The sequence below is a fragment of the Agelaius tricolor genome, unplaced genomic scaffold (assembly GCF_023055355.1).
Source record: "Agelaius tricolor isolate 1412-34295 unplaced genomic scaffold, bAgeTri1.0.p SCAF_8, whole genome shotgun sequence".
Taxonomy (NCBI): Eukaryota; Metazoa; Chordata; class Aves; order Passeriformes; family Icteridae; genus Agelaius; species Agelaius tricolor.
Window position 1 is genome coordinate 27,112,491 of NW_027269268.1, and position 24,841 is coordinate 27,137,331.

A 24,841-nucleotide genomic window follows, 5' to 3' on the forward strand; every position below is an offset into this window, starting at 1 on the left:
TTATTTATGCTTAAATCTGTACATTAGAGAATTGTCTGAAATGCACTCAAAATGAATTTTGATGGAATTTATTTTCCTGGGGTTTTTTTATACTATACCAAGGGCACCAGACTTTATCAGAATTAAGGGGCAGACTTTTTTTTAAATCTGTCACTGTAATCACTGGCTCTGGCACTTATTCTACTGCATTTTTTGCAGCTAATAGAAACAGGGGGAGTTAATGTGTTTAGTAACAGAGTGCATCATCATCCTAGAGGCTTGCCATCAAGGAACTGAAGGTTAGAAATACATGGGTTTTCCATGCACATCTTAACACTGCATGTGCTTCCCAAAATGCAGGAAAGTAGAAGATTTTCTAGAGAGAAAAAATTTGGCAGTAATCTCCAGGGATAGTAAGTGAAGAAAGAATGTGTGTGCATTTGGTGCCAGTAACATTAAAAAGAGGTTTGCTTGCACTTGAATACTGCTGAAAGATGGCCACTAATCCTAAAGTACTTCACTGATTTTTATACAAGAGTTGAATGTGGACAATGGGTCTCTAAGCCTCCTCATCAGCTTTCTGCTTTTTACTGTGTCCAGCATGACCAAAAAGGCACACAACAAAATGAAGATAAATAATGTAGCTGGCTTGATGCTTAAGCAGAGTCTAAAGAATGGAAACAGTCACTGGTTTTACAGTGCTAATGAACTGATGGGATTTTGCACTTCCCAAGTGTGTAAAAGAATTGTTTTAAAGTGAAGATTGAGAGGGGGAGGAACTGGCACAAGTGTCCTAATAGGAGTTTTTTCTGTACCTTTTGTGCTACCCACAGGCAGCTGTGCTACATAACAGATACTGCAGCAAGTGAGGGATTGAATTAATGGTATTCAGCAGAGGTAGAAAGGAAGGGAAGAAGATGGGAGAATGCCATAAGATCTGTGGGGACCTCCGTATGTGATGGGAACTCCATAGGCATGGCAGAGACAGGTAAAGGAGTTGAGGTGTCAACTCAGGATCTAATGAACAATTTACCATTAGGTCTCAGGATCTAATGAACAATTAATTCATTTTCCCTTCAGGATCCTGTGGAGAAAATTATAACAGATAACATCAGTAAGGTTTCAAGTCCAAACTGCATGCATTCAGAGGGCACCCTGAATTCTACCATCTCCTAGAGTTTGATGTTCAACTCTGAAATTGCTGTAAAATAAAGCTTTAAAAAAATCAATTGCTAATATTGAATTTTATTAAACTAAAATTTGTGATAATATATTAAAAAACCTGCTTTTCCATCAATATACAGTTGCTATCTGGGGACATAATTTGAACACTATATTTAATAAATACTTTTAAAATCATTCCTACAGTAATGCAGAATAATAAAATCTTTTACATATCATGCCTATGCTGTATACCATAGAGGAAGTAATAAAACATAGATACAAAATGACACACTACAACAAATGAAGTTTGAACTGTTAAAACCGATGATTTATAGGACCTTTTAGTAAGCTTTCCAAATTATGAAGAATAAGCGTCTTTCAGTAATTGTGTTTTCAGACATGGCAGCTTTTTAGACATCGCAGAATTGCAGCTGCCAAAGAAAAATAAAATCAAATTATTAATGAAAACATGTACTTTTCCTGTCCAAATTAAAAATAATAATAAAAAGAAACAAAACCAAAAACCTGTTCTAATCAAAACCACTCGCTATCCATAAGGGGAGGGAAAATCTTCATTTTGTATGAGTGCAAAATGAAAAATGTCTTGAAAAATAATCCCCACATGCTGAGACATGACAGGCTCTGGAATGATGTTTGATGACTAAATGACATCCTGTGGAATCTTGCCAGATTTTTTGCAAAAATCAGCATTTTTCTGAAATAATAATGAGATGTAACTGTCAGGTAAGACAAGCTCAATGTGTCATCAGAGAAAATGACAATTGCAGTTATGTACGTTACATGGTGTTTGCTTGGAAGTCTTTTCACTCATCAGCAAGGAGAGTGGAGCTCTAAAAGCACTGCAGAACTGAGTTTCTTACCAGCTTTAGAAAGCTTTTTCCATCCTTTGTATTGTCATATAATTAGAGGCTTTTCTCTTTGCAGAAATTGGGTGTACCACGGAAAGTATGACCCAGTAATGAATGAGCTGCCAGACAAATTGACACAAAAGGTGATCCTCTTGCACTAATTTTTCTGAGCTATTGAATTTAATATGAATTCCTGTTCAGGTTGCTTGAAAGCAAAACCCGAAAACCACTTCCCACAGCTAACCACTTCACTTAGATTTGGATATATGAAGGTACAATCTGTATACATCATTGAAAGTTATTTTCCCAAGTACTTTAAAAATAAATATGTGCCTTAGAAACCAAGCCAGGCAAAACAGCTGGGTCATATTCAGTTTTCACTCACAGGGGCAAAATCTTCCTAATCTCTCTTTTTATCATCAAAGAACTTATCCTTAGTGCATACTTTATTTTTGTGTCTCCTTTTTATCTCTCCCAAGTAATTCAAGGACTGCATGATAGTTTTTCAGTCTAATAAATCTTAGCAGTTGAAAGCTTTTGAGGTATTATTTCACTCCAGGTGAAATCTCCTCTCCAAGTACACAGTGGGGATAAGTTTTCTTCTATGTTTCATACAGTAAGTTTTTTTTTGTTTCATAGAAAAAAACTCTTGTCCTCTTGTAACTCTGCTTTCTACATGCTCCCATTTATTTTTTTGGTAAGAAGCAATTGAAACAGAAGACATGATTTCAATGCAGTGTCACCAGTGCAGTGTGGTACAGACTTGTTTGATGACATGATAGTAATACTTGAAAAGTCACTCTTTGCTTCCATAAACATTCATTTGAATCCCATTTTCTCTTCATTTCTAGCATATAAAAGACTACTGTCCTAATTTATACTCTTTTATAAAAAAATTTGTTCAGAAATCTTTCATATCTATATCTATATTTTATGGCTTAATTTGCTTTACCCATATTTCTAATGAATCCTATACTTTTGTAGATTTCTGTATTCTGACCTGTTTATCTTACTATGAATTTTATTAGTGCTTATGCAAGTGGTTAATACATTGAACAAGTGTAACTCAGACTAGACCCAGAAAACCAGATTCTTATCTATATCTAGACTTATTCTGCAACATTTTATTGGAAGCCTCTTAAGAGGGCGGTGAAAGATTATTTAATATTGTTTAAAAAGCATGTCGCTGCCCCTCTGGTCTCCTTCACATTCTCATGTAAAATAGAAACATTCTGGGTCATATTTGATCTGGAATTTAATAATGTTGTGAATATCTTCAGATTCAGACTCATAATCACTTTATCAAGGGAAATAAATGCAATCCTTCAGTGTTTCTGTTAGATTTAATTTGAAATCTGAGGCAACTATTCTATGCCAAACATTGCCTCTCTGTCAGAAATATGAAAGTGTCTGATTCAAGTCCCTACTTTACCTGCTGCATGGCAGGTTTGAAACCAGAGTTTCCTAATTTTCCACCTTTTTTTTTCTACTTTTCCTTCAGAATTGACCTGGGAACCCAGGAGCCTGTGGGAGGTAACTGCTGCACTGTTGGCAAGAGAGCTCCTGATATCCAGTGCAGACATGATTCATCTTCTGTAAGCACATGTGAAACTGCAGCTTTATCTGACCCAAGTATGATACCCAAAGGAGACCAAGTGGTGTTTCTAGAACTTATCTAGCCTGTGGTATGTGTATCAAACATCATAAACCACTTTATGAAGTTTATAGGTTCATCTTTATTCATTTTTTTACTTCAGATCAGAAATGAGCTTTTAAAGCTAATATTCTGATCATCCTGATTTTCCAGCCTGGTGTTGACTGGTGATCCTATAGAACAAAAGGTGAGTTTTTGTTTATATGACAGTGAAGGATTTTAAAAATGCTATAGCAGCACACAAAAGATGACCTAATACTTAATGGCTGTTTAATCAGGGTGGAGCTGAAATCAGGGTGGAGCTATGTCAAAATAAAACATGCTGAAATATTTAGAATGCATCTCGGGTCCCTGGCCTGAGGTGCTTTTTTATTAGATAAGATTTTTTAGATTCATTGCCTGCTGTTTTCTAATGTCCATATTACTACCTTATTGCCATACAGTCTCCTTATGTAGTCATTCAAGCCTGGTTTTTTATATGTTGGCTTACATGGAAGTAAATTTTACCCACTGACATTGCAGAAACCTTACCAAAATCTCATCTACACAAAAATAGCATTTTTCTATACTTCATACTGTTAGCAAAGAGGTTAAAATCAATAACATGTAAAGACTACCTTCCCTTTTAATAAGAGTTTTATTAGTGATTATATGAAGCTTTCAGGTAGTTGGAGTTTGGAGTTCTGTTTCCTAGTGATTTTATTCAATTACTATTTGATCTCCTAGACACTTATTTTGTTTTTTTTATTTCTCCCCTCCTGCTCCTGATGTTTTACCCCAAAATTATTTTCCATCCTTGCTATGAATAAGCCAGGGTGGAATCAGACTCCTCAGAACAGCTGAAGTGAAGTGTATTGTAGGGTGGGAGTAGAAATGTTACAGCTAATAAATTATGCATAAGTATTTCAGCTTTTCCCAAGGTATCTTCCCACGTGAAAATAAATATTGATTTTTTTTAAATTAATCATTTTTCAAAGGATCTTGTTTTCATCTCTGTGAGAAGTCAGATGCTTCTAATTAAACCAGTTATAATATGCTTCAAATTTACCAGAAGGGATTAGCATAGCTTTTATAGCTCAATTTCTGTTAATAGTATTTCCAGTCAAGGTTTCTGTGATTTCAATAATAACTGAATTTTTAATAGTCATAAATCTCATAAGGTTTTTATTGATATATATTTAACGTAGAGGAAGGTCACAAAACTTTTTCCCAAATGAAATAGCAGGTGAAGAATTTGAGGTGAAGCCTCAAATTCTGCACATGAGGAAGCAAGCAAAATAAAAACGGGCAAAAAGAAAAACCACCCCCAAATCATTGTTGCAATACATTAAAGGCTCTAATAAAATGTAAAGAATTTCTGAAACAGAATGAGCAAAACACTACATTCTAAACTCCACTCTTGAACAACCTATGATTTGTCAGAGGGATCTTAAGCAACAATGTGGATAGGATATCTATAACTGTGTCCCCTTCAGTGTTTAATATTAGATAAGGAGTCTTTTTACAATTGTACTTCAGTTCACCTCCAAGTGTTTTCAGAATGCTCAAACTCAGTTCTTTCCTGATGGCCCTGAATTGGTAAGAAGTGCTGTCCTGTTAGAGCACAGCTAATGAGCTCTGAGCCCTAATGGGCATTGGCTCACAGGAGCAGAGGGGGGTGAGTCAGCTATGATCCTTTCAAATATATATATATTTTATACACACACACACACATATATATATGTATGAAACATGGACTGCTGGTCTTCTGCAGTGAATTATTCACTCTACAAATTTCACTGCCACTGTGCCGTGCTACTGGCTAAATTAGACATAGTCTATATTCATCCCCTTTCTATTGATGTATTTTCTACTGCTTTAGTGATGGCAAGAATATGTCTTCTCTTTCTCATGTGACTCAGAGGGGATCTGAAAGTGGACACAGAGCTTTTAAAGAAAAACGAGAATTTTTAGATCCAGTGATCTCAGCTGGATTGAGTTTCAGAAGTATCAAGGACAACCTAAGGCAGATAAAAATAGAGTGGATATTTGATTTGATGCAGCTATTTTAATTCCAATATCTGATAAGAATGTTATGTTTGAACTGATTTCTTTGCTTCTTAGTAAATGCACATTTCACTGATTTCAGCAGAGATTACATGACAAGGTCAGAGATCAGCCATCATCCAAAAACCACTTCTGCTGTGAATCTGGCACATTCAGTTCAAGATTTCTACCCCAGTAAACAAGCACGTTTTAGAATTTTTTTCAACCTGCCAGTTTTACAAATTGGAATTTTAAACTAATTCATAGTTGTCAAGCATGTCAAGGTGGAATAAATTCACTAGGGAAGAACAAAAGTATAATTTATTGACTGCAGTATTTTCCAAATTATTTAAATGTTATTCCTTTCCTGTCTGCTGTCTCCGAACTTACTATACTATACCCTACTGAGGATGAAAAATACAAGGTTGTGGCAAACACCTCCATACAAATGAGTAAATTTGGTTTATTATTCAGAAAAATGAAGGACATTAGAAGGTCTTGCTATTCCCAGAAGTAAACCCACATGGTTTCCCCTGTCTGTGATTATGACAAAGAAAACATGAAACCCATTATGTCTGAAACTGGTTCCAGTTTAAGTCCTGTCTAAGAACTGACAAAATGCAAGTGATAGTTCTTCCTAAGCTGGCAACCTGTGCCTGCTATCCTCCTGCCCATACAGAGGTCCATCTTTCTCTCATTTTTTGCCTATAGAAACTGACTTACTGGAGTGCTCCCAACAAATGCCAGGTGTAATAGTTTCGTTTTCAGTTCCTTGACTCTAAACCCAATGGTCTTCCTGTGTTTTCCAAGCTTTGTTTCACCCCACTTGCTGTCCTCAGTAACTTGTACCTGGCATCTGTTATCTGTTTATTTCTTCATTTTCAACTCTGCTTGGGAGATTTGTTTCATGGCTGAGAACGTTTTTCTACCTTCCTCATCTTCTTGGTCTGCTGCCCAAATGCCCTATATTTCCTGGGGTCCTTTCAGCCTTGTTCACCAGTTTTGGGCTAACTGTTTCAAGGACTTTCTTCACAAACTTTAGGTTTGTTACCCCATTAATTAAAAATATCAGAGGATGAAATACTTGTTTAAGAAGCTTGCTAGTATCACTAGATATTCAGAAGAAGATGGAAGGTAGAGAATCCTAATGAAAGGTAGAGAATACACACAAGATGCAATAAATATTTACCCATTCCATATCTTGTTATAAAATTTATATAGTGGTATGTTCTTGTGCAAATAATCTTTGAAAAATATTTCTCCTCAAAGCATTATCTTTAATAGTTTTTGCCAGTTTTAAGGAACTATTGAAAGATGTGTTATCCATTTGGGTCTTGCTTAGTTTATCTTTTAGCCATTACAGAACTGTTAGTGTTATGTTCAAGAAATAAGTTTGGTTTAGAAATAAGAGACAGTCTTATACGGTCTTATATTGACAGTCTTATGGTTATAGGACAGTCTTATAGTTATATTAGACTGTCTCTAAGGGAGACAGTCTAATACTAAAAAGCCTCTGATTTTTTTGCCTGAAAATTTTGCAGATAATGACAAAAAGCAATTGCAAATGCTTTTTTTTACTATCAATTTTTTTTGTTTCTGAGAACAAAGCAGACTGTTATCACCTTATAAGGCACGTGTTTGTAAGAGATGTCAGAGCTAAAGCAAACGGTATGCTCACTGTCAGTGAAGCAAACTTTGAAGGGAACTGGATGACCACTATGTTTACTATATGTTCTGCCAACTGTGTTGCAAATTAATGTACTGAAGACTGCTGGGCAGAATGATTTGCAGATTTTCAGTGTGAGTGTGAACTGCCGGCATAAATATAGGTTTATAGATCAAACGCTTGGCAGTGCTGGGAACATTGAGAGTGATAGCAGCTTGCCACAGAAGGAAATGGTTTTTTGTGTGACTTTCCAGACATATTCCATGTAGATTAGCACAGACAAAGCCTCAGGATGAAATCAGCCACAAATTCAGTAAGAAATGTATGTGTGCTCATTACTGGAGGGTAAAGGACATCTTTGCATCTTCATGGCAAGTTGTTCCCTCCCTCTAAAAAAAAAAAGTTGGTTTCTGTGTTCCAGCTCCAATTCTCAGAACTGCTCTGAGAAAACCAGACTTGACAAGAGCAATAGCCATTGGAGCCTGTGTAAAGCAGCTGAGAAACTATGATGTTGATAATGAAAAGAATTTGAATTTTGGCCTATTTTTTTCGGGCATTGAGGGCTCTCAGTTTCTCTAATAAGATCTGAGGACAATCAGCATTTTTTTGCTATGAACTCAATACCTCGCAGAAATAGTCTCTGAATGGAGTCCAATGAGATGCCCAGGACAGATAATTTCATTGAACAGATAATAAAGAAATAATTGATTTTGGTTACAATAAAACAGATGCTTTCTGTCTGGTCACTAACAACCAAAAAACTGTGAGCTGAAAAAAGCTTTAATTACTTAAAGAGTAGGTAAATAGAAGGAATTTTTTAAATTGCCTTCCAGTTCTTTTTAAGATACCAGAGGTTGTGGGGTATTGGCTTTTCTTTTTGACAAGTATTAATATAAACTGGAAATGCTCAACCATGATGCCATATTTCAAATTGCCATCTATTCAAAGAGTGTGATTAAAAAGCAGAAGAATGTGGCATCTGTTAAAAAAATAGTATCTTGGAAGATTGTTTGTCTGTCTTTAGAAATTATTTGCATTTATTTTATATTTATTGTAATAATAAAATAAAAATATCTAGGAATAAACATTGTATATATTTAAACAGCAGATTTTGTCCCAGAGCATTCTACATATAATGGCTTCCAATCCCTACCCCACCCTCTGCAGAATCTTCAATGCATAATCTCTAGTGAAATTACAAAAGTACCAATATTGATTTGTTTCCTGCTCTGATGGATATGTCAGATAACATTTTCTCTTCTTAAGTCAATACTCAATTTTTTAAAACTCTGATAATGGAAAACTAAGTAATTTTTAGTATCATTTTTGCAGCTCTAATTACTGCTGCTAAGCACAACATACTGTTTTACTGTGTAACTTGCTGTAAGATAGGAGATGGAGGCCATTTAGAATACTTTGTTCTTGCTTTTTGTTTTTCTTTACTACATGCTGTAGTAAGCAGTTACAGCATTAAGAGCAAATGCTGTCTAAATATACTCTTTTAGGTATTTTTCTTCAAGTTGGATGCAGATAGAGAGCACTGAAGACACTGGAACCATCAGTTGACCCTGGAATTTGCCCCACTTGAAGAGCCAAGTGCTTTGATTCTGTTTCATGTTTATTAATAGACCTGAGAGCTGCAGTAGCTTGTCATGAATTTCAGCAGTATGTGGCATGAACACTGTAACACAAACATGAGAGAAAGGGCAAAATATATGAACAGCTGGTTGAACTTCACCTTGGTGCTGAGAAGATGGTACTCTTTAGGACAGGTTCTCAAGTAGTTGCTCATCAATATGCTGGTTAAAAATCCTTAGAATTGTAGAAGTATGCCTTAAGATTGGGAATGAGTAATTGATGTTAGGTGAACACAACAAATGAAGGCTTTGTGCTTCAGAACCAATTGAATGAAATGGCTAACTGCCACCGAATGTCTGATGATGAAGCCATGCATGGAGAAATGCAGGAGAGAGCTTCATAAAAGAAATAATTTTTTGCTGAAAATATAATATTCACATTGTTGTGACAGTGCTTACAAAACAGTGTAGTAATCTAATGGTAAGCCTTAATGCATGGTAATTCTTTCCACAGCACTGATTACTGTTTATCACCTCAAAGACTACTGTACAAATTTCTTGGGTTCTCTGGGTGTGTTTCTGTAGAAATTTAAGCTCCAACCATAGCCTCAGGTTTCAATTTTTGCCTTTGTAACCAAGATGAAATCTGCCCAGTGCTGGAGCAGAAATTGTGCCAGCAACATCACACAATGCAAGGCCTGTAAGCAGAGCTGAACTGGGACAGCTCCAGCAGTTCTGGTTGTTCTTTACTTTTCAGGCTGCTCTTACTGTTGTTTTTCTCACTCTTGCTGTGGAAGAATGTGTTTAAAGGTTCTCAGCTTCAGAAAGAGCAACCTGCCACTTAAAAAAAATGTCAGGTGCATATGTGAGAGCTAATAACATGCACCATAACACAGTGGAGTGGAATTTAGTTCAAGCAGATGTATTCAGTGAGAGATATCTGCTCATGGGTGTACATAAAGGAATTTTCCAAGTCTTATTTCCTAATTCCTAAGAATTTAGTGATGTTTATACAGGAAACCTTACTAAATCAACAGCTAACACAGTTTTGTACTGTGTTTGTACTTGCAATTGCATGGATAGGAGAGGAGAGGAAACTGGAAAGTAGCTTGATATTATAATTATTTTGAGCAGTAGAATAATTCCATAACCTGTTATAATTTCTTTATTAGCATGGACCCATAAAATAAAGTTCTGCTGTCATGAACATTGTGAGCCACAGTCTTGGTCACTCACTAATGACAAAATGTTTAAATTAGGATTAAAAGAGATTCCAAATATTCAGAGATGTATATATACAGTAATTAGTGGCAAGATGGTTTAAAAAATTTTGAGTGTAGAGATGATTTTAAGAAGGTCATAAGGAGGACAAAGACAATAGTAGCATGTCAATCCACCAAACATTTTAATTGTTTCTGCACTAATTTGAGAAGGGAAATAAACAGGAAGAGCTGAAATCTTAATTAATGATCACAACAGCGTCTCAATTGGCATATGAGACACTCAGTGAGATAATTCATATGATTAGAATATTAGTGGATTTAATTTGCTCCAGAAACATCTGCAAGGTGGGGAAAATAAGAGAATGTATTGCTTTGCATGGCAAATAGGTCCATAAAGAGATGATACACATATTTTGGGTAAGGATAAAATGCTCAAATCAGAAGTGAGTCACCAGATAAGGCTTGTCTCTTGGTAGGGGAAAAGACCTTTGACTAAGGAAAAAAAAAAGAAAAGACAAAGCTTTCCATAGTACAAATGATGGTAGTAAAAATATGGTTTAGAAAATAGATAAAAGTCTCATAAATTACAGCACATTTTTATGTATAAAATGGGGAGGAAGAGAATGAAAACTAATTTGAATTATATATGTAACTCTAAATATTCTAAAAACAAGGACAGAAAATATTAAAATACCAAAAATCCTGAGAATTACTGTGGAAAAAGACTGGTTACAGTTCCCCATGACTAAGAAGTTGAGTTGTTAAGCAATACCAAGAGCAATAAAAAAGTATTAGGCCTTGGGGGTACAAAATTTAGAAGATAAAATATTTAAGGCCTGTTTCTAAGCTCCTTCCAATTAACACTCAGAACTCAAAGTAAACTTCTTGTACTCTTTTCTGAGTATCAAGTTTTTTATTTAATCAAGTTCAGTTTTCAGTTTTCTTGCCTTGAAACGTTTTCCTGTGGGAAGGGGTACAGATCTGGGAAGTAAGTATTAGCTTCTTCATACAGGGGCTTGTAGAGGTACCTGTGTCTACTAGTCCTGTGTTTGCTGAAGGTGCTGAAAGCTTACAGGGGCTCAAGAGAAGGCTGGAACATCTTTGGAGGAGATAAACACTGATGGTGGTTGCATTCTTTAAAAGATACGTCTGGCTCAGGAAATCCTTGTACTGTTTGGAGCCTGGAAGGTAATTAAAAAGTACTACCAGATATACATTCCCATTCTTTCTGCTTGTGTCATGGAGGCTTGCAGACACTGCTGAAAATACTGCCCTGGTTTGGAGGGGTCCTTGGTGCAACCTTGCATTCCTGTGAGCCCAGAGCCCCAACTGGTGGGTACTCTTCCTGAGGCAGGGCAAGTGGAGCCAGTGGCTCCGCTGTTCCCTAGCAGATGCAGTGCATCAGAATGGTCACAGAGCTGGAAGCTCTGTTTGACTTTTAGAGCAAGGCAAAAGAAATGAAATGATCGTAAAGGAAACAAAATAAGGCCCTGCCTGCAAACGGCAGTGTAAGTTCTTTCCCTTTATCTGCTTGTATAAAACTCAATGGGTCACCCTTTTTAAAAAAAGAGTATAGAAACATGTCTCTTGTATACTCTGCTTGAAGGAGGTAATAATTTAGTCCTAATTCTATCAAAGATTGACTTTTTATTCCCATTCAGTATTTTCAGTTCATAAAATTCAGGTTTTAAATAAATAAGTCGACAATGGCAATTTTAGGCTAAGCAAGCATACTTGTGGTTAAATTGGTATTGAATGAAGTTCTTTAAATTTACTTGTTGCTTTTTATTTCTTCCTCAGCCTACTGAGATTACTGTTTGTACAGCGGGTTGTTAACAATTGGACTGGGAATATTTGGAAAATATTAGATATTGTGGAGCAGATATCAACTTAGCAACATTAACTTATGTCCATAAATTTGGATTTAATGAGTTCTCTCCCTTCAGATTTTATCTTATGGTGTGACTATTCTTAGTTTATCCTTTGTTATATTATTTAATTTTGTGCATAATTTCTAAATATGCAACATTCTAAGAAATTAGCTTCAAATCCATGTTATAAATTGAGGAGTGGCTCTTGTATATTCATTAGATTATTGCCACCCCTTTTCCTGTTGTGTTCTGCTACTTCAGCACAGCAAAGCTCTAATTGCCTGAGCAAACATTGACTTTCATATCACTGATAATCCATCAGTGATACAGAAGGGAAAAAGGGCACCATTTTTACCACAAGAAATTGCAAAAAAGAGTTTCAATATCACCATTAAAATCTCAGGTCTATTTTGTGTGCATGTATGGTCCCATGCTGTCCTAGATTAGACACATGCACAATGTAAGACTAATATGTTGTGTGGTGCTCCTATGAATCTAGTGTCAGAACAAACAGGAATGGTAAGCTTTAAGCTTTTTGTAATATATCATTTCTAGCTGTGGTAAATATCCCAATTGTATAGAATATTCTAGTTTTCCCTCCTATTCATTTGTGGAAGAATTTGGGTTTTGATTAGTTCCTGAGATAGCTGCACAGACTCCTTGCGTCTCTCTTCCTCAGTCTTACAGTCTGTCAGGTGTCTCTCAGTCTCTCCTTGCCCAGGTGTAATCCTTCCAGTGGCCTAGAAGGATATCCAGCTGATGTTCTGAAGTGTTGTGATGGAAGAGTGTCACTGCCTATTTGTCAGGAAGGAAGCAATGGAGAATTGGCCATTGGCAATTTCTTGTAGCAGCTTCTATTTAAATGAAAACAGGCAGGCAAAGACATTGCAAGGAACATCAGATGAAAAGCAATGCAGAGAATCTTACAGCTCAGGTTTACAGTATGGTGCTAGAAATAACATTCAGAAATGTGCAGTAACTGTTTCACCTGTATGGAGTTCATGCATTGTGCCTGATTGGATTTTGTTTCTTTTTCTTCATTGCAGGTCCAGTGGTGGTGGTGAGGATCAGACACAGCCCAGAGATCTCTCACCATGGCTGTAGTACCAGCTCTGGATCAGGAAGGTATGTGGGCAGACAAAGGCAAGGCACAGGGCAAGGGTCAATGGGATGGCCTGAAAAAGCTCCTGGATGAAGCAGGGGCAGGTCCATCCAAGACCCATAAGGTTCTTTCTTGAACACACTTCCTTCAGAGAAGTGTGAATTTGGGCTAGCTCCTTATCAGAGAGCTGTCCTTGAGCCAGCCCACTGTACTCCTGGGAGGCAAGAGTGTAAACTTCAGGCCCTGAGAGTAAACAGGAAATAAATATGCCAGATAGTAAGAAAAATAAGACTGATAGATTATTTACAGACAAAATCAATTACCTAAAGACCTGAAATTGCAGGAAGAAAAGATAATTACTTTGTGAACCATTACAATTCAAAATAACTCTACTTCTTTTTGAAGTAGTGTTAATCCATGCAAGTCAACATATTGTAATCTATTTATTAAATTCTCCTGTGTGAAATTAACTGATGGGGAAAAAAGAGTGATCAAGCCTTTAGCTGTCCCTTTGAAAGTGTTTAAACAATAAGATGTTTTTCAACCAGAAACAAGTAGAATTCCTCATGAATGTGGAAATTTAAATTACCCTCTTTGGTGTGTCATTGTACTACTTTACTTAAAGCAGTTGTTATTATGCTGCAAGCTAAGTAGCTCTCACCAAAGCTGGTTTGGTTTGATTTTCTGGGTCATATCTCACCACAGCTCTTTGTTTTGATAAATTATTTTGCAAAGAGTGCAGTGGCATACAATATACAATTTTCCATTTGAAATATTTGTCACAAAAAGGAGACTCTGAATATTTTAATGAACCATTTGGATGTTTATAACTTTTATTTTCCTGCTCCTAGGCTTGTCCTAGGTATTTCTATGATGGATGATGAAAGAAAGTTCCTATCTATTCCTATCCTAATCTATTTAGCCTTTACAAAGATAACCCTTTAACTGCTCAGAATTCAGGCCAGTAGTTTTACATGCATTACAGTAGGAAATAGGGTATGCACAAGGCATTACTGTGAAATGCCCTCGCCTCTTACTGGCTATTTTAGGTTCACTTAATGACAATGCCAAGACGAAGTGCAGCTCAAGATTTTCAGATACGTGAAGTGACAGTTACTATCTTAATTATCTATAGAGAGGGCTTAAAACCATGTACTTGCAGTACAAGTATTCATCTAGTGAATTTATAGGCACACACAAAAATGTTCCAAGGATATATTATGTGTACATTTTCAAAGTAATTGCCAATATGTATTTTGAAATTCAATTTTCATTTAGTATTAATAGACAGTGTGAGGGGAATTATGTATCTGCCTTTTAATATCTGTTTTAGTCTTCTGTGTCTCCCCATCACTTCAACAGTCCTTCAGAGTACGTAGTGCTTATGAGCATTTTCTTTCATCCTCCCTTTCCACCCCTTTGCCATTTCATTTTCTCCTAGGTATCGGTTTTGTAATATTAATTCTCATCTTCAAAGTTTTATTTTCATTTATTTATCTCCTAATAAATAGCTTCTTTCATTTTTCCATCTTCTGTTTCTTCTTGTGTTACTTTATACTTCCAAACTCTCTGTTTTACAACTCTGTGTTCTTGCTTTTCCTTCATCATCTCTTCATTTCACCCCACAAGGATGTGTTGGGAGAAGAGTAAGGGGAAGGGATTGTGTGCTTGAAATTCTCTCCCTTTTGTTAAATCACATCTTGAGGGTTCTTGTGTTATGGTTGCAAATAATTTGTGACATAATTGTCTTACATATCATATGTGTTACTTAAAAAATCAGCACTTTGTTATCAGCTCACATCATATATGGATCAGTTTAAAATCAAGCAGAGATGATGCTTTGCAGGTGGGCTGTATTTTTATTGTGTCCAACTCTTAATTCAGTACACTTCTTTCATCTTATTCTTCAAATAACATACTCAGAAAAAGATATTTAATATAATTATAAAATAATAATGTTGTAGTAAATTTTTCATTAACTATTTTAATTAGTTTAAGGATATTTTTTATACAGCTTGTGAGAACAAGGGCCCTTATATGGCTAGCAGCTTTGCACTCTGGCAGGTGAAATCAGAGTTACAAATATAAATTCTGTGTGATCTTTGGACACTTACTGATAAGCAGCAGCCAAGATGACAGATTTCCATGCACAATTATTTCCCAAACCTTTAAAGTAAACTAAGAATGATTACAAGGAATAAAAGCTACCTCTGTGTTACTGGAAGGGTGGGCTCTGCAGTTCTCCATTAACATTAATTTCTTGTTAAAGCACTCTGAGGCTTTTCTGTCTTGTAACTTTGCCAAATGCTAAACATTAGGGTTGATGGCTTCCATGTCATGCACCTGTCCTAAAGTTTAACTATCTATAAAAATGTAACCCTATATGGGTCATCTTCACAAGGCCAGGTTGCAAATATTTTGCAATAAGGAAAAAGGGAAATCCTTTTGTAAGGAAAAGAAAATTTGAAGCTATTATTATTATTTGATTTTATATGCAAAATATCTTTTATTCTTACTAGATTATTTCCTATTGTTATATGCAGCATAATTTTAGCATCTGTGGATTTGAAGTGAGAATTTCAAACTTGACCGTGAAATGGTTTCTGTGAATAAAAGCCTTTTGGCTTGTGTGGAATCTACTCAAATGTGTGTAAGCCAAAAAACTTTCCATGTGCTTTGCCTGGAAGCTAAAAGCTTTGAGGTGTTCTATTGCTGGCAGGGAGTGACTGCCCTTAGTTCTCTTGCAGCTCCCACTGCAGACAAGAGAACGCTTGGTTACCACTGAGGAGCTGGGCAGGACTGCAGATGGAAGGAGGACAGAAGTCTCTGTTTCCTCTGCTCATAACTGAGGCAAAAGAAAAATCAAATGCCTTGAATGACTTTCGGTTAGAGAAAAAGCAGTAGGTGGTGGCTTTGGAAGCCTGGAGCAACAAAAGCTGGGTCAGAAGGGGATAAATGTTGGAGAAGGAAAAATGGAATGGAGAATGGTAACATGGAGGGGAAAAAAGAAAATGGGACAGAGGAGTGGAAACTAGTGAGCTTGATGGAGGGAGAAATGTCTGTTTGTGATTTGGATATTCTGTTTGGCATCTTGAATGTATATTTGTTTATGTGGGTTTTCATTTTTAGTGTTCTTGTCTCTTCCAGACAGTCAGACAAATGTATGCATGGATGTGAGATTGGAATTTTTACCAAAATTAGAGTTTGCTCCTCCAAGAGCATAATAAAACTTCCATAAGATCTCCCTGACCCTGTAATCTATTAATTCCAGGAGCTCAGGGAGAAACCGCTCCAGGGTTATGCTCCATGAAATCAGAATTTGAATACAGAATGCATAAACAACACTTTAAGAATGTAAAATCCAGACATGTACATAGAGGTTACTACTTTTGGAGTGCTTAAATGATACATGGTACTCTAAGTGTAACTTGGAAGTGTTGCTATATGATTTAATGATGTATATAATATTTAGTGCCTTATTACTCTTTCACCATATATACATTTTCTGCTACCACATGTTTAGAAGCACTCTAAGAAATACTCTGTGTTGGAAATGAAAACAGACAGAAGCAGCTGCTCTTGCTAAGTGCAATGTTTCATTTCATCCATGTGCATCTCACATGAGAACCTGTAGACGGTGGTGTGTGGGTGGATAGTTAATGGTGAGATTATGGTTAAAATGGATTTAATAGTCTAGCTGAGATGGGCACTTTGGGAAGGCAGTGAAAATTCATGAGTGCCCTGCTGCTCTCCTGAGTGGCTCAGGGTGCATTATGCTGACCAAACTGGCATGTCTGAGCTGTTGCACAGTAGTCAGCCCATTTTTATTCTACAAGTCTGTTTTGTCAGACAGCAAAATCTCTTATTTTGTTTTCTCTCCCTCTAGCCTGATTCTAGTGAAACTTATGCCTTTATGGGTTGTTTTTGAGGTGTTTTTCCTTAGAGAATATTGTCTACTCAAAAGTTCGGATCAAATCAGGAACTCCACCTTTTGCTGCTTCTGTGTTTATGCCTGGGTATAATTAGGATGGAGTTTGTGAGGCAGAAGAAAAATTATAGCTCTTACTTGAAACAGAATGTTTTGCCTTGCATTCAGCGTCCATTATGACTCTCAGAGTTTCATAATGTTTGTCCCAAATGTTTAATATGAACATCTATTTCCTTAATCAGCCGGAGTTGCCTGTGCTAAGGCAGGAAAGAAAGTAGCTGAAACCTGGGAACTAGCAGAGCAGAACACTGTGTATGTTTTTAATTGAAGGGAAACTGAACAGAATCTTTCATGTGGATGAATATTGGTCAACATCTGAAATAATTTGAAGGCAGTCTTAAAATCCAGCATGTGAATTCTTGCCTATCTCCTTGTAGATGTGAGGAAAGGTAAAGAGGGCTACAAAATCTCTGCTATTGAAATCATTGCAAATACTATCTGTTGGGGTGGTTTCATCTATAAGGTGATCTGGTGACAGAGTACCTTATTTTCATGTCAGCTGCCCTTCAAATAGCCACTTCAATTGACCTGAGACCTCCTAAAACCTGCCTTACTTCACCCTGTAATTAATTAGCCTTGAGTTTTTCTAGAGATCTGGTTTTCAAACCTACTATTCCTTTTCTCTACTTAACAACAAATGTTTATTAGACAGAACAGAAAATAACAAAAATAAAACAATTAAAACCTTCAGTGACACTTCCAGGAGTATTTCCTTTAGAAATCTGCAAACGAATAATGAATTATTAAGATTGACTAAATGGCAAAACATAGCTACCACACGGGCTCAAAACAGCAATAAACCACTTGTAATACACACCTAGACTTGTTTTTATCTCATCAGTTCCTTGAGTCTCAAAAGAGAAATCCAGTTTCTGAAGGGTGCATAAGGTTGTCTAAGCATACATAAATAAAAACAAATCAATATATAAAATTACATGATGCAAGAAGCAGTAATTCTGGCCAGCCAAGGAATACACTGGCAGCTGTGTATATATCTTTTCATATTTACTGTGCTCATATACTGTTCAAGTTCTCAGACTGACAGAGGAGATACAATCCTAGGCTAGACTAGCTTAATTCTCATAGACTCTTGACATCAGAGCATCAGCCTAGTGAGATGTTTGTTACACAGTCTGTATTGCTGAGTTGACCTCTTCATTTGAGGAACTGCATTACAACTAGAAAAGTCCCTAAAGCTCTTTATGGAAACATTTTTAGATATCTGCTAGCGTAGAAATAAAACTCTTACCAAAGTAGGGCCCTTCAGAGGTTTCTTTCATACTACTGTCACCTCCATATCCTTGAACTGAAAACACTTTTTTCAGCTTTAAATCAGTATCAGTTACTGCAATCATACAAATTAATAAATGGGAACACAAATCAAGCCTCTTGAAATTTTGGCAATGATATTGCCAGTGTGAGTGGCATTCTGTCAGGGTCTTGAGCATCCTACAAAATCTTAACCATCTTGACCAGCTTCAACTGAGGCATGCACCCATACATCCTGTAGGAGGTTCATTTCTGTCCTGGGCATGGACATCTTTTATGAACTGTGTTAGATCTGGCTCAGCTTGCTGACTGATTTTCCTCAATGAACCATACACTACCTTGTAGGTTGCTTTGTCTTCAGTCCTGTTTTTGATCATCTTATGCTGTTTTTGGCTTAGCTCCCTGAATAGGTACTGGATTTCAGCCTGTTTGGATACAGTGAGACTGTGACCTTGTTCATGAGGGCTCTGTCTGTTCTGTGGTGGTTCTTGGTTTCTGGCTCATCATTGCTGTTGGAACATGCACACTCCTGTTTCTCTTTGATCAAAGTGTCAATTGTCCAGGTGTTTCTGCATATTTAGGCATGGGGATATTCAGAAGATGGAATATGATGAGGTCATGAAGGGCATTAAACCCCTGTAATTACCTAAAAGTTTATACTTGCCAGACAGCCCAGTTACCTTGTGTTAGTGAGTATATGAAAACTCTGTCTCCTTTAAAGCTTTGCTGGTGTATCTGCTTAAAAAAAGATATAATTTCAAATAATAAACTGCATTTTTTTTTGTTTTCATAGTACATAAAAGTATGCAATCATATTGCAAATAGTAAGCATGATTTAAAGAAAGAGATGGAGAATGTCAGCATCCTTGGAAAGCTGTCAGAAAGTTGAGCATCTTTGTTCAATCTTTTTGACTCTTTCATTTCATCCTCACCAAAAGAGAATTACACTGATATAAAGGCCAAACCACCCCAGATTATTGCTGCTATGGATTGCTGGAGTTTATTGCTGTACTATAACCACTAGATATGTTACAGCAAAACTTAGTGACTTCGCTATGTTGTATTCCCAAAAAAACCCTAAAAAATCTCTGAATCAAACTCTCATGTCTTCTCTGTATTGAAAATAAATCATAAGAAACTACCCACAAAAAATTTCGATGCTACATAGGAAAGAGATCCATATATATTTCTTAGTCCTTCCTTTTCCCTTAAAGGAAAGCATTTGTCAAGTGAGGAAGATTTGGTGCTGCACTTTGACAAAAAGAAAAAGGACTGTGCTGTATGCAATGGGAGGAATGCATTTCTGGCTGATTAAAAGCCTGAAATTTCCTTTTCCTGGGAAGGGAAAAACACAAAGTTAAAAGACAGCAAAATTATTGTCCTTGTCTGTTATTTTTTTTCTAATTGGTTCAACATTGGCAAGTTATTTAAGGTATTGGCTGTACAAAAGTGCTCTGTAAGACATAAGTCAAGTGTTCAGTAGAAAGTCTAAAGGAGATGTCCAACCACATGCTTAATATTGTTTGCATTAGATGTTTTTTCTTGTTCAATAATCACTGTTACGGTTCTCTACATTAATTACTCTTATCACATTAATCCTTGCCATGTCATAAATAATATCCCTAAGTAAAAATCATGAGACAAAATGCTGTTACCTGACTCAGACTAAAATGTATTAAAGTAAATTTTTGTAATACAAAGGCAGGAAAGAAAACACAATAAAAACTTTTCAGGGAACTCTTTCAACCCAAAGCAAAGGATGTCAGATGATTAATGCCATGATAAAGCCATAGGAATGTATATTTGATAGAATACCTGAGAAAAGTGAATGATTGTTGCTACATATGACAGAAGATACCCTACCCTCAGGAAAACAGGAAATGAAAGACTGATAACACAAGCAAGGTATTTCATATCATATCAATGAAACTCATTTAATGTAACCTAAAACTTCAAAAACAAATTTCATAAAAGTAAAAAGAAACCACTCTTTAGTTTTGAGTTAATAAGTATATCAAAAAGGCTGTTTATATTTTTAAATGCCAAACTTCCTCAGGTTCTCCATCTTTTTCACATCTTTGTGTTTGTGATGTGTTTGCAATGCTGCTTGAACTCCTAGAACACCTAGAATAGAGAGGGCACAGGGAAACCCTTTTGTCCTATAGGTTATCTTAGATTTTGCCATATTTCAGGTTTTTTTCTGCAATAGAGGAGGATATGCTTGAAAAAGAAGGACAATCTCTTTATTTTTTTTCTTCTCCACATCAATTTTTGTCTGCAATTCCACTAGGTATTTCACTTGCCAAGTGAAGGATGGTGCCTTTGTGTGAGGGTCTCTATTGCTAGATGAAAAATCAAAGTACTATTTCTTTTCAGGGGGAGATTACTGTATTTTAGACTAAAATTCAGAGGAAATAGATCTGCAAAGAAAAATGTAGGTTCAAGTTATAATCTTCCTTGGGAAGTTCAGATTCTTTCCTACAATGTGTAAAATTATTCTTCAAGAATCTATGAATCTTTCCAATAACTTCAGGTTTCTAAATGTCTTGCTAGACCTGAGATTCAGGGATACATTCTGAGATGCAGATGTAGCTTCCTTACTTGTCAACATTTTTTTATTCCTGACAATGATTCAAAATTTTTAGCGCTTTATTGCTACCAAGTTGTCTGTGTAGTAGCAGTAATTGCATGGTTCAAGGAACAAGAAAGAGTAGTTATTACATAAGGCAACACCTTTTAATTGCTACATCCAAAATTCATCTTACTATCTCTGCTTACTGAAAGTCAGCTGCAGCGTTTTCTCCCAAACTGGCCTTTTTAAGCTGAAATGGCAGTATTTAGTATTTCCTGAAATCATCAGGAAATATTTAAAATTATATTTATATGTTCCTGATTTTATATGAATTCCATTTATGCATTCCTGATTTCATACTACTAAGAATACTTCAGGAAAGTTGTATTGGAGCTTCCTTTTTTTGAATGATACAAAAAAATAACTATCATGTTTCTCCCAAGGGCATATGGAACTGGAAGCTTCTTATAATGAAATATTGGTTAATGATAAGGTACTTAAATTTCCTAGGCCAAGCAAACCAAGTTATCCCAAGAGTATTGGCTCTTAGAAACTGGGAAATCAAAATAACTAAAAAAATTTAAATAGCTCTATGGTCTTGGTCTACTACAGCTAGACTCCTCTATTTATTTATAATTAGAATGAATGTTCTACTGTGCTACTAAATTTACTTGAGCTTAAATCAGTAAAGCTTTCTTTGTGTGGAGGAGTACATTAGATTACAAACTATGACTTAGTAATCTTTTATAGTAACAGTCAGTCCAGAAAAAAAATGGCAGAGGAATTTTTTTCTTTAATGAAATCTCAGTGTAAAATAGTGAACTTCTGGTGTTCAGAATAGTTTATAAAATTACTCTGTAGGACATGTCAGTGTAAGAACTGAATCCAGAGAGGAATTCAGTTAGGAATTATGCTAAACTACTTAAAAATGGTAGCATTATATTTAATTATGTGATGTGGTCAAACCTATGCTCAAAATTGTTCGGCTGACGCACACTTTGCGTGCATGAGTCTCCCTGTGGCTGCAAAACTACGTCGAGGTATTGATAACAAATCCTGAGCTCTGGGCTGCTATGGCAACAATGGTAGCATACAGGAGTCAGCTAATTTTAGACTAGCTTGGGTATGTCTACAAAGATTGTAGTTATGCTGTTGCCTCCAGTAATAACATAACCTTGGTTCACTTGAGCATTTTAAAATATGAAGTAAATCCTGAATACCTAAAAATGATATTTATATGTATATTATGTGTGACTGGATGTTTGAGCAACTTCAGACTTCTTTTTTTCCTTTTTGCTGTATATTCTAAGATATATTGCAGTAATCAAATGCAAGGCATAAAAAAAAAGGACTTTCATGACCAGAATACATACCTGAGGCAAAACCAATCTGCTTGAGATTTCTTTCCATATTTAGTAGATTGAAAATCCAATAATCTCTTTGACAAGAATGTTAATGTCCATGCTTGTCCCCTGGGAATCGATGAAATTTTCCAGGTATAATATTCATAGGCAACAGTTATGACATGAAGATGGGAATGGAACATCTAATTTTTACATGAGTGGGGAATAACACAGTGCAGGGATGGAGGTCACCTTGAATTACAACTGATACATGTCACAGACTTCTCTGGTCTGGACAGAATGACAAAGTGCCTTGTGCAGGTAGACCTACAGATAATTAATGGCCTTCAGCAGTCTGCTTGCACTTTCTCTGTATTGCTGATGGCATGTCAAAATTAGAATTTCATTCAAGACTAATGTCAGTAAACTGTTATAGCAAGAATGGATTTTATTCAGGATGCTTGAGGAAATGAATTAGAGAATTGAGCTGAAAACTGTCACAGTAGGCTCTAGAATACAATACCAGATACTCTGACACAAGCAAGAAGAATATTGTATTGATTTTATTATTTTAATTATAGACTGATTTAACAAAACATGCTTGCAAATCTGTCTCATCATAAAGGTTTTGATGAGCTATATATGCTATCCGTTTTGGAAGCTGCTTAAGAAACTTAGATTGGGAGACCTAAATTAAGTATGTTTGGTTTGTTTTTTCTGACATTTCCTCCGATATTAAAGCATGGTTTATTTTAATGTAAACAGAAGTTTGCCTTGATCTCACAGCTGAGACTAGCAGTGATTCCCTTGCCAACAAATTAGCTAAATAGTTTCAATTTACACACCTTATTACCATTTCATCTTGGGTTAGCTAAGTAACACTGCTATTGAGCAAACTACCTTGTTCACAAAGAGTTGCATGTCTAGGAGGATTTAATTTCTAATAAAACAAACCTGAAATCATCACTGCTTGACTTTCACTAATGCAAGAAAAAACCTAGCTTGATTTATAAAATGCTTGGATTAAAACATTGCCAATCTACATGGCTGCACCTCCACACATGTTTTCTGAACCTGGGGAAGACGGTCTGCTGTGATGCGCCCTAAATGGCTCAGGTGACAATTGTTGCTAAACAGCACACTGTTAGAGCAGGGAATGCAGTAATGTCCCCAGTTACAGCACAAATACTTGAAGATTTTGCTGCATATTGGAAATAAGAGAGTGACTCTTCCTTACAGTGGCAGCAGTTTTGTTGGTTGTTTTTTTATCCTTTGTGTAAGAGGGTTGTTCCAGTGTGTTGGAATGTGTTTTACAGCTTCTGAGATAGACCTTGACCAAACACATTTAGGACTATAACATTCATTCAGGTCTGGAGTGCTACATCTGGTGGTGCTCTCTTTAAGAATTGTCCATTCCTGGTTTACCTGCTGTGACAAGGTTGTAGTGGAAATGGGGAAGGGATTTTGTATGCAAGAAAGGAGAGGAAAGTTCCAGAGAGACACTTTCTGAAATTATCATCTTGACCCTCTGAGCATTAATTTTTTCTCTCTCTCTTTTTCTCCTTTGTTCTCTTCACCTCACTTCACCAAGTGGTCTTCTTACAGATTTGAGGGGGGTTCTGATGTATTTTTGATTATTTTCCTGATGCTACCTGAAAAATTTTGGTTTCATCATAGAAAAAAGCAGGAAACAAAGAGTTTTTGAAAAAAGATCATTTGACCCTAGAGCTGATAGAAGAGAAGAGTTTCCCAAGTTGGATAACAGAATGCAACATTTGGACTACTGTAACTGAAATATATCTCAGAATTTCATGAAACGTTTGTAGGAATAGTATTTTCACTATTTGTGTTATTAGCACATTCTTTAATCTGTTTTTCAGAAATTGTCATATGTGATAATATGAAGGAGACAGAAAGCAAGGTTGGTGATTGTCACTACACAGAATATAATTTTGAAAAGGGTACTGACAGCTAAAACAGTAAGTAGCCCAACAGACTACTATACTAGAGGAGGAACTATATTAATCTCTCAAAACTAGCTCAAAATCTACTGACTTGCTTATGATCCTTTCACTGCTGAACTGAACAATCTGAATTTACCTTGTGTTGGCGAGATGACATATTAGGCATATTGGATCAATTCCTGAATGCAATTGTTTAGAAAACAACATGCAACAACAAGTTGTGTGAACAAATCCAGCACAGAAAAATGGCTTCATCAGTTAGCAGAAACTACAATCTGATACTTTCCTTTAAGTAAAAGCTCAGAGGATCCAAAGGAGTGAATAGGAAAATAAATATTTATCTCTTTAGAGAGATGAGATGGAAATACAACCCAAACAACTTTTACTGATTACAGAGTAATAAGGTGCTACTTTCTGCTAGCCCAGAAATTTATATAGTTTTGAAAATAAGTTAGCACAGATAGCTGGTGAGTTTGGAAAACATAAGCAAGAAATACAAAAAGGAAGTATGGCTGATAGACTTTGAAAGAAACCTCTGAGATGTAAACTTGGCTTCTGTTCAGATTTTTTTCTGT

At 36.1% G+C, this 24,841-nt stretch overlaps 1 long non-coding RNA gene across 2 annotated transcripts in view; it reads left to right on the forward strand.

Moving 5' to 3' along the window:
- Positions 1-24,254, forward strand: part of LOC139592622 (uncharacterized) — a 29,969-nt gene extending 5,715 nt beyond the window's left edge. The window contains exons 2-4 of one of the 2 annotated variants that reach the window (XR_011680066.1): positions 3,514-3,697; positions 13,075-13,153; positions 24,183-24,254. This is a non-coding gene — a long non-coding RNA (uncharacterized lncRNA). Of the gene's footprint in view, positions 1-3,490; positions 3,698-13,074; positions 13,154-24,182 lie in introns of those variants that run through there. The other variant, XR_011680065.1, reaches the window with a different exon arrangement.
- The last annotated feature ends 587 nt before the right edge of the window (positions 24,255-24,841 follow it).